We start from the raw sequence: 15,593 nt of genomic DNA on the forward strand, positions 1-15,593 counted from the left end.
AGAAAACCCCATATTACTTTTTTGTTTCTGCAATTGGACAATAGCTCTTTTATCTCTTTCTCTGTTTGTGTGTGGGGCACACAAGTCTTCAGTGACACATTTGGCTTGTGCTGATTTCTGTCTATTTAGCTGATTGTTTGTGTACAGATGGACTTAAATGAGAAAATGTGATCTGTTTTGTTTTAAAAAAGAATATAAACCAAAAACGGAAAAATTATTTGAAGAAAGCAGAGAATGTTTAGGAAGATCTCTTTACTGATATTCTATTGGTTTAAAAAAAAAAAATCAAGTAGTGCTCTTTTAGCTTGTAGGAATTTTAGAGTGAAATGTAATGATGATTCCTATTTTGGTATTGATGTTTTCTTTGGAAGTCATCTGTTGAATGTGGAACTGTGTTTTCTGAAGAACTTTAAGAGATAGTGCCTGAATTTTAGGGATCCTTTGATTAGAGCGTGTCCCTAAATCCTGGCCCTCTATAACTGAGTTTATGTGTGTTGCTAGAAGAATTATAATGGATCCCATCCTTCTCAGCAGGGCTTTCAGGCCTGATAAAACAATATTTAATGATTTGATTGTGCAAGTAACAGCATGTTTAGAGGTTTCACAGAACTGTCACAAAAGAGAAGAATGACTCCTGCTCTCACCTTAATTGATTTGGAATAATTGAATAAAAAGTCCAAAATTCATTCATGCAACAGGCATTATTGACCAACCATTATTTTGGGCTCTGGGTGGACGAAGTTGCATGCAAGCATAAGGTCTGAGCTCTCATAGAGCTTACACCAGAGTATGTGGGGACAGAAGAAATAAGCATATAAATCAGATTTTGGTAAATGCTGAAGAAAGAGTGATGTGACAGAAAATGTCTGATTGGGAGGCAGTCAAGGAAGCCCTTTTTGAGGAGGTTAACACTTGCCCAGCCATGCAGGTATAGAGGAGGAGCCTTCCAGATTCAGGGACTAGCTAGTGCAGAAACTGACAGGAGTGACTTTGGCTAGTTCTAGGGTTTGGGAAGAAAGGGGTAGGGTGGAGAAGGTGGGTGTAGGGAGGTGAGGGAGAACGGGAAAGGCAGTAACAGCTAGAGCCTAGTGAGCAAAGAGGAAATGAAAAAGTCTAGGTCAGAAAGGTGGAGGCTGGGCTCAGAGTAGGTAGGCAAAGTAAGAGTAAGAAGAAGGAAATAGCGATGTACCTTTTTGATCAATTCTTTTCCTAGAGTATTATCACTTATTATTTTTCAGGTACTGTTGGACTATTGCAATTAAAAAAAAAAAAAGTCATCGTGCTGAATGTGGGAGAGGAGGCAAGGCAGCTGTGGTCACCTGGATCTTTTCTGGCAGATAAATGTCAAGCTGTGTTCAGAATTCAACGGAATGTTCAACTGAGAGCACGCTTTTTTTCCTTACAGAATTTTGTCTTAGAAGCTGCTCTTTAAAATTGCATAACAAGTGTCCTGCATATGTTCTAATATATGAATCCTCCTTAGTTTCCAGCCATTTATGAATTGAGGTTTGAAGATTGTGCAAATGATAATAAATACCCCTGTTGGTCTACAGAGATGTCCATCAGGATATGTTTCAAGTTGTTTTTTGTAGGGAGGTTTTATGTTGCAATATTTCCATTCTTGTCTGGTCTGCCTGCTGACTAATAACACTCAGCTGAGGTGTAGGTTGGTGCTAAAAGTTCACTCAGTGGATTACATTAGATAGATGACCACTGCGGGCTCAATCCCACTATGTCCGCATCTTTGGGCTGGCATGTAACCAGGGGATGTAACCTACTTTTCCTTCTGGTGGGGCTATTCATCTCCAGTAGTCAGCTGCTTTTCAGCCTCACCTTGACCAGATTGTCCACTTGAGAAGCCCAATCAGGACTCCTCCTTGATTTGGCCCTCTTCTGCTATGTCACAGTGGGCCGAAACAGAAAGAATACACTGTTTTTTTTCTTCTGAACCCCACAACAGTGACTAGTGTGTTCTTTGAGTGAATTGGCCCTTTGAGCCATGTGGTTGAGAGACTTAAATGTTGCTTGGGCTATTTGTAGTAAAGTCCGTATTAGAAATGCTAAATAAGGGGCACCTGGGTGGCTCAGTTGTTAAGCGTCTGCCTTCTGCTCAGGTCATGATCCTGGGGTCCTGGGATGGAGCCGTGAGCCCTGTCAGCCCGCGAGCCCTGTGTCCCCTGCTCAGTGGGGAGCCTGCTTCTCTCTCTCCCACTCCCCCTGCTTGTGTTCCCTTTCTCACTGTATCTCGCTCTGTCAAATAAATACATAAAAATCTTTAAGAAATACGAAATAAAACCTTTAAGTGTTTGGAGAAAAATTAGAAATTGAGGACTATCACCTGTTTTAAGTTCTGGTATTTTACTAGCATTGGTAAATGGATTGTGAGAACTAATTTGAATAGCGCTTGCTGGGCAGTCCTGGGGGTAATGAAGGGAGTGGAATACAGCATGGTACTGAATTACCGAATTCCGACTTGAATACAAATGGAAAGTCTTTTAGTTAGCAAGCTAGTGACAAAAGTGAACAGCTCGGACCAGGCAAACAATAGGCTCCACTCTCCACACTGCAGAGTAACGCAAAGGAATGGAGAACTGATAATGAAATGTATATAACATATATATACTGGGCTTTGGTCTGGGTTAAAGAATTTTGGACTTCATAGGCTAACGCTGGACTTCAAATGCTCTAGCCAGTGGGTTAATAAGGTGTCCACTATTCATCTTCGTTTCAGTGGTTTATTATAATGAAAGTATGAAAATATCTTGTAGGCTGAAATGTCATCAGCCAGTTTGGCGACTGGTGGCTTCTTTCTAATTTCTGAAAGGGGGTGGTTGGGTAGGTGGGGACTTGAACACTGGGAGAAGCCATTGACTCCTTCATTGGCCACTGATTGAGTTTGGGGGAAAAAAATCCACAAATCTAAATGAATTTGGAGTCTTGGAGCTGAGCTAGCCTTTTAGTATAGAGTACCGGTTGATTTCTTTCTTAAACTTTGGGGGTTTGGGGACACTCCTCTGAAAGACGGGCAAGCTAGGGAGCCAGTTGATGCCACTCACTCTTGATGTTGTGGTGTTCTGTATTGCATTAGGTGACTTAAAATTAATCTGATATGGCTACTGTTTTGATGTCTGTGCTGCAGTAAGGAGAGTTAATTGTACACTAGCTGCCAGTTGTTTTGAGGTGAAGATGTGGTAACTCAGACTGAAACAATGGTAATTACTTGGTAACTCCTATTTCCCCAGCTCTTGATAACTTACAATTACCTCTTTGTGTCTGTTTACAGATGTTGATACCAGTGCACCAGGACCAATTCTCCCTAAATCTTGCACGTGTTCTGAAGCTCTTTGCACAATGGACCAGGGTGTTTGTGTGTGTGTTGTTGTTGTTTTGTTTTTTTATGGACCAGGTTATTTGAGTTCGTGAGTTTCAATTCAAATCTAGTTTCTCTGGTTCTGGTGTCTGTTTTTCTAGGTTATGGAGGGTCCTGTTTCTTTTTGGGGGAAACAGGATTACCATAGCACCTGACCATTTAATTAATGAGTGATTACAAACTAGAACTCAACATATTAATTTAGCAAAATGATGAGAGAGAAGGTTGGAAGTAGCTCAAACTCTAATTCTTTGAAGTTGTGATATGCCAGAAGGAAAAAAAAATGGGAGGGGGAGAGTCCCAAAGAATCTTCTTTAAGATGTGCATGAATGAAACTTTTTAAAAATACCATACATCAGAATAGAGAAACCCAGTAAGTCACTTCTTGAGGTGGTGATTAGCCCTTGTGGTAGTAAAATAAGCCACCTGTGGCCAGTGCCCTGGTACCAATCTGAGTCTGTGGAAAGGTAGGCATCATGTTAATGATGGGGGTGTGCGTGGCTTTGCTCAGGACAGATCTGTGAGCTGTGCTGTGTTGTTGGGTTTGGGGCCGAATTGCAGCTTGGAACCTTAGATTATAGAGCTTTAGGAAACATCATCTGTGTTCCTGTTCTGCCCTGCTGGTGGGCTCAACCTGAGGATCTAGGGACTGGAAATAATTCTGTCACTGAGGCCTGTAGATCCAGACCAGATATGATGACTGACAGAGAATCTTGGATAGCAACCTTGCAGGACTTCTCTTTTTTTTTGGAGAGTGTTTAGCATCTTTTGTAGCCACTGTCCTAGTCTCTGCCTGTCATTCCAGGAGACAGAATGCAGGAAAGACTTGCCCCCTTATTTTATTAATAGATTGCTTCCATCCTATCAGGATTAGAGTTTGGTTATAAGTTTTAGCTCTTGTTGGTTAATGAAGAGTTTGGACTCTGCCGTGTCTACTTAAGGTGTGTTGGTGTGTGATCGTAATTCTAATTCTGAAGAACACTCAAGTCTTCGCATTTACTGAATTGGATGTAGCTCATTCCTCTTCCTTCAGTTTAGGAAGAAGCAGGAGAAAGACCCTCAAAGAACCTTAGAATATCTGGTGTGCTGTTTTTTCGCACTGGAACCCTCTTGCAGGTCATTGCTGGAGTACACTGTGGTGGCATGCGGGGATTTTGCTGTCTTCCCATTTTGCCCCACTATTCTTCACTCTGAAAGTTAACTTTAATATTGTTATACTAGGATGTCTGGGGGGCTCAGTGGATTAAAGCCTCTGCCTTTGGCTCGGGCCATGGTCTCAGGGTCCTGGGATTGAGCCCCGCATTGGGCTCTCTGCTCAGCAGGGAGCCTGCTTCCTTCTCTCTCTCTCTCTCTCTGCCTGCCTCTTTGCCTACTTGTGATCTCTGTCTGTCAAATAGATAAATAAAATCTTAAAAATATATATGTTCTGTTATATTGGGCTTCCCTGGAAGATTTCAATCAAACAGAATGTTCTGAGGCTGAAAACAGGTTGAAAAGCAGTGATTTTAGTAGGGAAATGTAAATCTAGAAAGGTTATAATAAAAGTTGCTTAAAGTTATAGAGTCAAGTACTGGCAACTATAGGACTAGAATCAGGTCTTCCCTGTACTAATTTTGTTTTCGCATTTACACTGCCTCATACGTGTCCTTGTAGGCACTTTGTTTGGGTTTGATTTGAATCCTTGTTGTTTGATCTTTTTTTTTTTTTAGAAAAGATTTTATTTATTTATTTGACACAGAGAGAGAGAGCTCACAAGTAGGCAGAGGCAGGCAGAGACAGTGGGGGGGGGGGGGAGGGAAGAGGGGGGAGAGCAGGCTTTCTGCTGAGCAGAGAGCCCTGTGTGGGGCTCTGTGCGGGGCTCTATCCCAGGACCCTGAGATCATGACATGAATGGAAGGCAGAGGCTTAATCCACTGAGCCACCCAGGCGACCCTCTTTGGTTTTTTATATATCTGTGGTTCTTTTCTCAAACATTTTGAAGATAAGTTAGCAGGCATGCTGCAGAGAATACCTATGCAAAATGCTGAACAGATTACTTCCTTTTCCCTGTGACCTGCCCTGGAATCTGAACAAGAAAACCTGGGTATATCCATTGATATAACAGTTTTAGAATAGCTCCAGGAAATAACTAAAATGGCTATATCCTCCCCTCCTTTTATTTTATTTATTTATTTATTTTGGTAAAGCAAATTTGTTTTCATTAAATCTACTTTCATTTATATCTATTTGATGATTACCTAGTGGCTGCTCCACATTTATTTATTTTTTAGAGAGGGAACGGGGGAAGGGAAGGGAGAGACAGAGAGAGAGTTTCTGGTGGACTCCCTGCTGAATGCAGAGCCAGACACGGGGCTCGAGCTCATGACCCTGAGATCATGACCTGAGCTGCAGCCAAGAATTGGATCCTGGGATGCCTGGGTGGCTCAGTTAGTTAAGCTTCTGCCTTCAGCTCAGGTCATGATCCCAGGGTTCTGTGATTGAGCCCCACATTGGGCTCTCTGCTTAGTGTGAAGCCTGCTTCTCACTCTCCTCCTCCCCCTGCTTTTTTTCCCTCTCTCACTGTCCCTTTGTCAAATAAATGAAAGCTTTGAAAAAAATGTATTTACTTGAGAGAGGAAACACGTGCATGTGTGTGTGCACAAGTGGGAAGAAGGGCAGAGGGAGAGAATCTTCAAGAAACGCTGCACTGAGCACACTGTGGCTCATTCTCAGGACCCATGAGATCATGGCCTGAGCTGAAACCAAGAGTCGAACACTTAACCAAGTGAGCCACTCAGGCACCCCAGCTAGCAGCTGCTCTTCAAACAGAAGAAGGTTAACAATACCACTGCAGGGAGGGTGCTGACATTCTAGTAGCGTGGGTTCTGTGTGTTAGGATCATGAACATGCTGGAGGTCCCAGGCCCTCATAGGAGACATTTTTCTGTTTCAGTGACATTTTCTTTCTTCTAAGTGAGTGGAATTCAAGAGCAAGTAGTGATAGAATGAATGCTCTGTGTCCATTTTTAAGAATGTTTCCATGGTTCTTTTACTCCTAGTAAATTAGTTTTTCTTTGTAATAACTAGTCAGTGGGTTCAGTACTTTACTCAAAACAGTTGGTTTACAGCTGATGCCTGTCTATGGTAAGGAGAAGTTTGTTTGGGGGTTTCCTAACAGTTTATGTAAAAGTCTAAAAACTTCTAAAGGCATTTAGATAGGTAGGTTGAGTTGTAGAGGAGGAGGATGTGTAGGACGGCCCGAGTGGGGGTTATTATGGGCTGGTGTATAGGGTGAAGAGAAATGCCCCCACCAGGGGTCCAGCTGGGAAAGGGTAGAAAATGATAACAATGGCACAAGCTGGGGCAAGAGTGGGTGGGGAAGGAGCAGGTCCACAAGGTTGCCCAACTCCAGGGAACACCGATCACAAGGAGGGTGGGACAGGGAGCCTGTGGAGTCTGGTAGTCCAGTGGCCCCAACCAGGGCTGTGACCACAAGTGTTCTTTCCCATTACTGGAAAGTGTATTTCTGATGGGGAGGGGTGAATGCAGGCATGCAGTGTCTGGTTTGACCAGATTGGTCTTAAAGATTGCTTGCAGAGTGCTGGCCTGTTTTTTGAGATCTCTGTCTCTTGATTTTACTTTTGACAAATCAGAAGCTGGTAAACAAGAGGGAATGTGATGTCCCTGGGCACATTAGAGTTTGGGTAAAAGTACATAATGTAGCAAATACTAGGTGATGGCCATTGTCATTTAAGAATATCTACTATCCAAAGGGAACAGTTTTACATGGAAACTATTGAAGTAATTTCTGGTTCTCTCATGGAGACTATAATAAATGTGGAGTTAAATCACAACTAAAAGTATTAAAGAGTAATCATTTTTTACTTTACATTTCTACAACATTCCATGTTTTCTTTAGCCGATCAGATTAGTTCGTAAGTCTTTTCTCTTAAAAAAAATTTTATTTTACCAGATACTTGTGGATCTGTCCATAGAGCCAGATTTCCTACTCGCACTGGAAATGGCAAGCAGTGCTCCGAATTGGTGACAGCTGTAGATGTAATGATTAGATCAAGCAGGGAAGTGGCTTCTGAGCCACCAGTTTAATTGGTTTTAATGTGGGCCTCTTTTTCTGAGGTTATTAGTTACATTGTTCCAACAACAATTGACACCACCTGAGTGTCCAGCAATTCAATTCTGATACAAACTGCCTGGAGTTAGTGCATACCCCCAAGTTAATGACTCACTCTCCTAAGATTCTCCCTGATACCAGCCACAAGTATCAGGTAGCCTCAGGGTATCTGCACTTCTGCGGGCAGACTGTAAATCCGGGGTTCCTCGCAATCGTCCTCCCCCAAGTTCAATAATTACCAGAACATGTGACTCACAGAACTGGGGAAGGTGTATTTAGGAATATAGTTTATAGTTTGATTATAAAAGGATACAACTCAGGAGCAGCTGATTGGAAGAGATGCATGGGATGAGATATGAATTGGCACAGCTTTCTTGTCCCCTCTGGGCATGCCAGGCTTCCAGCACATCACTGTGTTCAACCAACCGTGGAGCTCCCCTAGCCTGGTTTTAGTTTCAGTTGAGGCCCCTTTAGTAGGCCCAGTTGATCCAATCATTGGCCTGGTGTTTGAGCTCCCGCTGCCCTCCTCTCCCCTCTCTGGTGGTCTGGAGATGGGACTAAAAGTTTCAACCTTCTAATTAATGCCTGGTCTTTCTGGTGTGGCCAACCTCCGTCTTGAAGCTATCTAAGGGGCTTCCCTGAGTCACCTCATTAGCATAAACCCCAGTGTGGTCCAGCAGGGGATCCTTATGAATAACAAAGGACACTTCTTTCAGTAAGGACAAACCAGGAGTTTTAGGAGCTGGTGCAAACTGGGGACAAAGACCAAATATGTGTATCTATCTATCTATTTTTTTCAAATGTATTTCTTAATTAACACATTAATACTCCAGCTTTGCATTGCATAAGTAGTAATGAAATAAACCTACCTAAAATTGATTTAGGTGATAAGTAACAGGATGCATTTACTGTTACTTTGATGGAGTTTTTGGTTAAAGTGCAAATTGAATAGCTTCAGACTATAAAACAACAGATATGTCCCTCCTCAGTCAGTATGAAATGGCATTCCCAGAATGTGTTACTGTTTCTTGAATACTTCACAGGTGCTCTAGCTCTGGACTTCCCTAGTGTAAGAAATGAGCTCACTTTGTAAGATATAAAATATACAGAATTTATGTTTCCTTTCAGTGTGACTTTAAAAAGATAGTACAGTGGTTAAGAACATCAGCCTAGTCGGTCTGGGTTTGAGTCTGAACTTTTACCACCTACTTATAATTTGATGTGGGATGAACTACTTAACATCTCTAAGTCTCATTTTTATCTTCTTCATATATATAAACGGAGGATAATCATGGTAAATAGTTGTGAGGATTCAATAAGACAGTCCGTTTGAAGGATATGGCACAGTGCCTGGCATAAATATGAACATCTAAGAACATGAGCTTTATTAGCTACATGTATACAGAGCTAAGCTCATCTGGGTTGACAACTCCCAAGGAGCCAGGATCTCTGTCATTTTATTTTTATAGGGGGATGTGTGAGGCTGTGTGTGAAACATTGCTGGGCACACAGTAGACATAGGTTATCTATCACTTGAAAGTAAAACCTGCTCTGGGTATCAGGGAAGTATAGGAGTGACTCTGTGATGGAAACTTCCAGCCTGTTTCCAGAGCTGGCCTAAAATCAAGAGATGGAAAATCTTCCTGAAACTGTATAGAGCATGCGTGAGCAGTGGGGACCAGGGCTCTGTAGCACAGGGACTGTTGAACCAAAAAATGGGAAACTGATCCAGGAGACTTTTTATTTTTACAGTAGACCTTGAGGTTTATTGAGTTAGGCAAAACTACATGAGACTTTGGGAAGGAAACCGCAAATTTATTTTAGCTGGTGCAGAAAACCTTTGAGAGTCAGCTGGCAAGTACCATATTGTGTGTGTGCTTCTTAGAGGCTGTAAAAAGCCCAGGTATACTGGTAAAGAGCTTACTGGCTGCTTGAGGTTCACTTGTTGGTGAACTTCACCGAAGTCAGTCTCTAATTCCTGTCACTCACCCATCTGGAACTTGTACTCTGGTGGGACCACCACTGGATTAACTTTAGATCCTAGTTAGGCCTCTGCCATCAGTTACTATGTGTCTTTGGGCAGATTACAGCCCCTGTTTGAGGCTGTTTCCTTAACTGTGGCATAGGATTTGAGACTAAATCACTGTTTCTCAAAGTGTGGCATTGGTTACGTTTTTACTGTATCTGCTGCTGAAATGAGTATTCAGGAGTGGTATTTTTTTGTACTGTTGATAGTACATGGGATTTTCAGTGGTACATGGATGAGTATTTGTTTACTAGTTCTGTATTTTATTGTGTATTAATGAAAACATAACTAGCATGTCAGACCTTTGTTTTCGTAGATAGTGTTGCTTAGGATGATGTTAACATTTTTTTTTTTTAAGATTTTATTTATTTGACAGAGAGAGACAGCAAGAGAGGGAATACAGGCAGGGGTGAGTGGGAGAGAGAGAAGCTGGCTTCCCGCTTGAGCAGGGAGCCTGATGTGGGGTTCTATCCCAGGACCCTGGGATGATGACCTGAGCCGAAGGCAGACGCCTAATTACTGAGGCACCCAGGGGTCCCTTTTTTTTTGAAGCTTTTAAGAAAAATATTGGGGAGCAGTAGTTGGAATGGTAAATGTATATGGAAGATCATAAAGGTTGTCTAGAAAAGGCTGAAAATTGGAATTTCTGAGCTCAAGTAATTCTGCAGTACTACACCTGCCTGAAGTCGTGTGGTGATGGACACAGTAGAGCAGGTCCAAATTTGGTGGATTTAAAGACTTGCCTCATTCAAACAAATTGACAGCTTTCTATTTCTGCATTCATGGTGAAGATACCCATAAGTAAGTGATGTAGAATTTGAAATATTGTAGATATTAGTAGTGATGGCTCTTTTTAAAGAATGAAAAATAGGGGCACCTGGGTGGCTCAGTGGGTTAAAGCCTCCGCCTTCAGCTCAGGTCATGATCCCAGGATCCTGGGATCGAGTTCCGCATCCATCGGGCTCTCTGCTCAGCAGGGAGCCTGCTTCCCCCTCTCTCTCTGCCTGTCTCTCTGCCTGCTTGTGATCCCTGTCAAATAAATAAATAAATAAAATCTTAAAAAAAAAAAAAGAATGAATGAAAAATAAGTAGCATTGCTTCCTCTTTCACCCCAAGCAGTTTTCCTGTTACCTGGATTGATCTTTTGTCCCTTTCACTCTTTGGGGTTGGGACTCCCCATGGAAGCAGCTAGGAATCTGTTCTGTTGACCTGCAAATGCCAGTCCATTCTCTCTTTTTTGGCCAACCCTCTTTCTTAAATTCACGTTAGTGCATGTATTCTGGGTTCTGGAAGGCAGGGGCTCTGCTATATCTTAATGTCTCGTTTGTTAATTTCAGCTGGTAACTTCTTCAAAGGTACAGTGTGACACGTGCCCTAAAATGAAGCTAAACACTGAGAAAAACTATTTAAATTTCATTTCATGGGATGCTTGGGTAGCCCAGTTGGTTAAGTGTCTGCTTTTAGCTCAGGTCATGATCCCAGAGTCTTGGGATCCTGGAGTCCCGCACTGGGATCCTTGCTCAGTGGGGACCTGCTGCTTCTGCCTGCAGCTCCCCCTGTTTGTGCGTGTGTGCGCCCTCTCTCTCTCTGACAAATAAAAATCTTTAAAAAAATAATAAAAATTTCATTTCACTTTCTGTCATATTGCTCTAATGCAATATAGTGGGGGGTCTTGAGAAGTTAAATGAGCAGTGGTAAAAATGAAACAAAATCATTGTAGGAGATGCTTTCTTTTTAAGTAAAGCCCCAGAATAAAACTGAAATCTCGATTGTGTAAGAGGAGCCAAGAAAGTTGCTTTCAGATGTAGTCTATGGTTACTTGAGTTTTTTTTTTTTTTTTAACTTTAATTACCTGTGTTCCCTTGACATTTTCTGTGTATCTTCACACTGTCCTCTTTCATTATATACTTTGGTTGTTGGCCTGTATCTGCAAGTGATTTTGTTCTATAATTACTTTAGCATAAAGGCCCATGCGTCTGGTATGGCTCCGTGTAATAAATTGTTTAATGTTTCAAATTACAATTTTTAAAAATTGTTATAAAGATGGTTCCATGTCTGTTATCTTTCTGTGCCATGTGTTATCTAGTCAAGATGAGGTCAAAATAGAGCAAAATGGTGGTAACGATATAGCCCAAGATTATTTTCCCTCCTTCGTTTATTTAATACAGAGTTTCTACTTGATTTCATAATGAGAAGCTCTCAGATGTTTCCCAGCTGAGGTGAAATCTAATGTTCCAAGCCACAAGCCCTCATACTTTGTAAGTTTTGGTTTTGTCATTCATACGGTCTTGTCTCCTGAGAGAAGTGGTGACTTGTGGTATTTGGCATGTTGGGAAAGGGCAGAGAAGCCTTTACTCAGGCCTGTATTTTGCAGTATTAAAAAATCTTTTTTCTCACTAAAATCTGTTTCATGTATGACATTCATCCTTTGTGCAGATTCACAGGACTGCCTTACTCAGAGTAGACATCTTCCGGAGTCCATTTCCCTTGGTGCAGAGTTTAGTCATTATTTATAGATAACTGCTGATGAGTCTGGGGAAATTCTGAACAGGGCTGGAGGGGGGCTTGTGACATTTGCCCTTGGTCTCTAGACTAGGGTTTGCACAGCTAGAGTGGGGTTGTTTATTTCCTTCTCATCTTGGAAAACTGCCATTGGATCAATTGAGTCTTGGTTAAGATTTCTTGTGGCAGCTGAGTCTTTGGGGCTTTAAAGATGAGAGCCACATGAAAGACTATTCTTTCCCAGTCAGGCAAATAATTATCTCCATGGTAGGATAATCTCTACAGAAGTGTAAGCATTCAAGACCACACACTTAAAAAGATAAAATGTAATTTAGATCAGAATGAAAGATGTACAAACATAGTGGTAGAGTTCAAAACCTTTCAAGCCATTCTTCCATGTTTCCAGCACTTAACTGGAGTAAGACCACTGTGGTCTTCTCATGAAGTAAACTAACATTTTAAATCTTGTAGGAAACTTGAACTTTCATGGTAACTGGAAGTAAAAAAATATAAATATGTAATCAAAGACTTTAACTCTTAGCTTTAAACCTCCCTAGTCAAAGCATCCAGAATAATTCTATGCAACAGGTAAAAAAATCTTTCCAGTTGCTTTTTCCCCATTTGGAAGGATACAGTTTTCCTTCCCTCTAAGTAGTTTAGCCAAAGTTCCTCCTCTTTCTGATTTGTAGCTTTACTATTTGCATACAGTGCTTAGGTTGACTCACTCAACACCCAAGTTCTGCAGGTCTCCAGCATTTAGTGTTTGTGACTCAGCCTGGTTAAGCAAAAGAGCTTTTGATTACAGTAGCAGCTTAACAGAACAAAACTTTTAAAAACACGCTTTTAATAGCACTCTTGATTTCCAAACAGATAGAAGATATTTTCTAAGAGGAACCAGCCTATGTAGTTTTCAAATTAGTTTTATTTGAGCAGGGGACCAGCTTTCCCAGGCAGAATGTGGATTATTCATAGGGAACTTCTGATACCCAAAACTAGTCTTGTAACATAGGATAATTTGGCCTCCAGATTTGATGCTTTCACCATTGTATTCAAAGTGAAGTGTGTGTAGTCTGAATTTTTCTTAAGGACTGAGCCTGGGGTTGGGGACTCTAGAAGGAGTCAGGAGAGGAGTCCTGTGGGAGGTAAAATCTCAGCTGGGCTTGAAAGACACAGACTAGAGAGTGAGATGGCATTCCAAGTGGAGGTAACAGTATTTGTAGAACTACAGAAGTGGGAGAAGCTGTGGCGCTTTGGGGAACGGCAGGTGTTTCAGTATGCCTGGGGGGATGCGGAGTGAAGGGGATGGGGGGAGTGACAAACTCCGAAGAGCTTTCTTTGTATGCCTTACTGAGTTTGTATTCTCTTTCGTAGGTGAAGGGGAACTAATAAGTAATTTTGAGTAGGGACATGGCATACTCACATGGGGTGTGTCTGTGTGTGCGCGTGTGCGTGTGTGTAAGATCATGTCAGCAATAGCGTGAAAGAGGTTGAAGGGAACAGTCCCAGAAGTAGGGAAGCTATCGTGAACGTGCTGCGGTGAAGATGTCAGGGGCCTGAACTGTAGGGTTACTGAGGATGGGCAGATACTCAGGAGGAAGAATTTACAAAATCTGGCTTAATCTGATAAAACGTGATTGCTTGCATGTCCCACACAGGTCAGTGGCCTGAAGGGTGCCCTGTTCCATACAGTCTGAACTCAAAGACCCAGGCCGATGAAGATCCCACTATTGTGTGTTGTCTTGGTCACCGTGGCACTGGGAAAGATGGCTGGGATGTCACGTGCCAGTTCTGTGCTTCGGCTTAGAAATGAGAAGAAACACATCTGCCTACAGCTCATTGGCCAGAAATAGTACATTTCCCCACCTCACTGAAAAGAGGCTGGGAAATTGGGGGAGCAGATGGACTGTTTGGTGAGCTTCTTTGTGCCACAGTGTAGGGATTTGAGTGAGGTGTTTTTTCCTGAGATGATTTCTTCATCAGTGTAACTCTAGTACCAGCCTCAGAGGACAGATGTGGCGATTAACTGCTGTCATGACTCTGTAATACCTGGTATTGTGTCTGGCACAGTAAGGCTGTTGGAGGGAACCTTTAAGTTCGATCTTGAGATTGAGATTTTCTCATTATGGGCCGTATCTAATTAGTGGGTTATAAACAACAATTAAAAACCAAACTAAAGGAAAGAAATAGCATAGAGTGAATCTTAGAAATGAGGGTAAATGCTGCTTCATGAAACTTTTGAGTTATACCTGTATTTACATACGTGTCTTTGGTCAGGAAGTGAAGTGTTACTTCTCAATGAAGGCTGTGCTTAAAGTTTGAAAGACACTGGGCTATATAAAGCCTTACACATACCAAGCAAAAAACTACTCGTGTTTTATTTTAAAAAAATTCGAGGGGGCCCTGGGTGGTGGAACTCCTAGACGCTTGGAACTCTTAGACGGTTAAGCATCTGCCTTCCATTCAGGTCATGGTCTCAAGGTCCTGGGATTGAGTCCCATGTCTAGCTCCCTTCTCTGTGGGGAGCCTACTTCTCCCTCTTCCAATGCCCCGTCCCTCTGCCTGCCCCACACCACTTATGGTTGCTTGCTTGCTCTCTGTCTTAAATAAATAAAATCTTAAATTTTTTTAAAGATTTGATTTTTAAGTAATCTCTACACCCAGCATGGGTGGGATTTGAATTTACAACCCTGAGATCAAGAGTCGCATGCCTGGCCAGGCTCCCAAAAGAACTACTCTACTTAATATGTTTTTTTGAAAGAGGCAGTTTAAATTGCAGTTTAGATTTTCATATTTTTAAAAGAGTGGATTTGAAAAGCAGTATCTTTAATTATGAGAAAGAGTAGAACATGGGTTAGGATTTTAGCTTTGTCACTTGCTAGCTGTTTATCCTTAGGCAAGTTACTGGTACTTTCTGTGACTTCGTTTTCTCAGGTGATAATACTTATATCATAGGGTATGTTTGTTGGGTTAGTGCATATGTGTAAAAGTGTTTTGAAATTGATGGATATTACGTTGTAAAATTTATGTAAGCATTTGTGGACATTATTGTGTAAAAGTGGCTCATACTGAGCATGTAGGTAGATTTGTGCAGTGCACTTGGTACATAGTAGGTGCTTATTTTACTTCAGATTCCTTTTTAAAAGATTTATTTATTTTAGAGAGAGAGAGAGAGAGCGAGCGAGCATGCAGGGGGAGGGGCTGAGGGAGAGGGAGAAAATCTCCATCAGACTCCCCGCTGAACACAAGCCCGAAATGGGATAATCTCAGGACCCTGAGATCTGACCTGAGCTGAAATCAAGAGTTGGACACTTAGCTGATTGAGCTGCTGAGGCATCCCTACATTTGCTTCTTTAGAAGATGTTTGTCAGGTGCCATTTAGCCCTTTCCACGTTACCGTATGCATTCCCTGTCTTCTTGGAACTCCTAATATAAGATGTGGTCACTGAAATAATAGTGTCCTTTCTCTTCTGTGGACTTGTTATTTTTGACCACCTGTTTGGGAGCCATGAATGTTCATGTTCCTGAGGAGTAAAGAATATATAATGCATTGAATGCATATTAGGAGTAACAAATTGTCTGTTATGA

The 15,593-nt window shown here is 41.8% G+C and overlaps 1 protein-coding gene across 4 annotated transcripts in view; it reads left to right on the top strand.

Annotated features, from left to right (window-relative positions):
• The window catches only part of DCUN1D3 (defective in cullin neddylation 1 domain containing 3), a 34,987-nt gene that overhangs the window by 1,220 nt on the left and 18,174 nt on the right, over positions 1–15,593 (top strand). The gene's annotated exons all lie outside the window — the stretch shown is intronic.

The sequence above is a fragment of the Mustela lutreola genome, chromosome 17, assembly GCF_030435805.1.
Source record: "Mustela lutreola isolate mMusLut2 chromosome 17, mMusLut2.pri, whole genome shotgun sequence".
Classification (NCBI taxonomy): Eukaryota; Metazoa; Chordata; class Mammalia; order Carnivora; family Mustelidae; genus Mustela; species Mustela lutreola.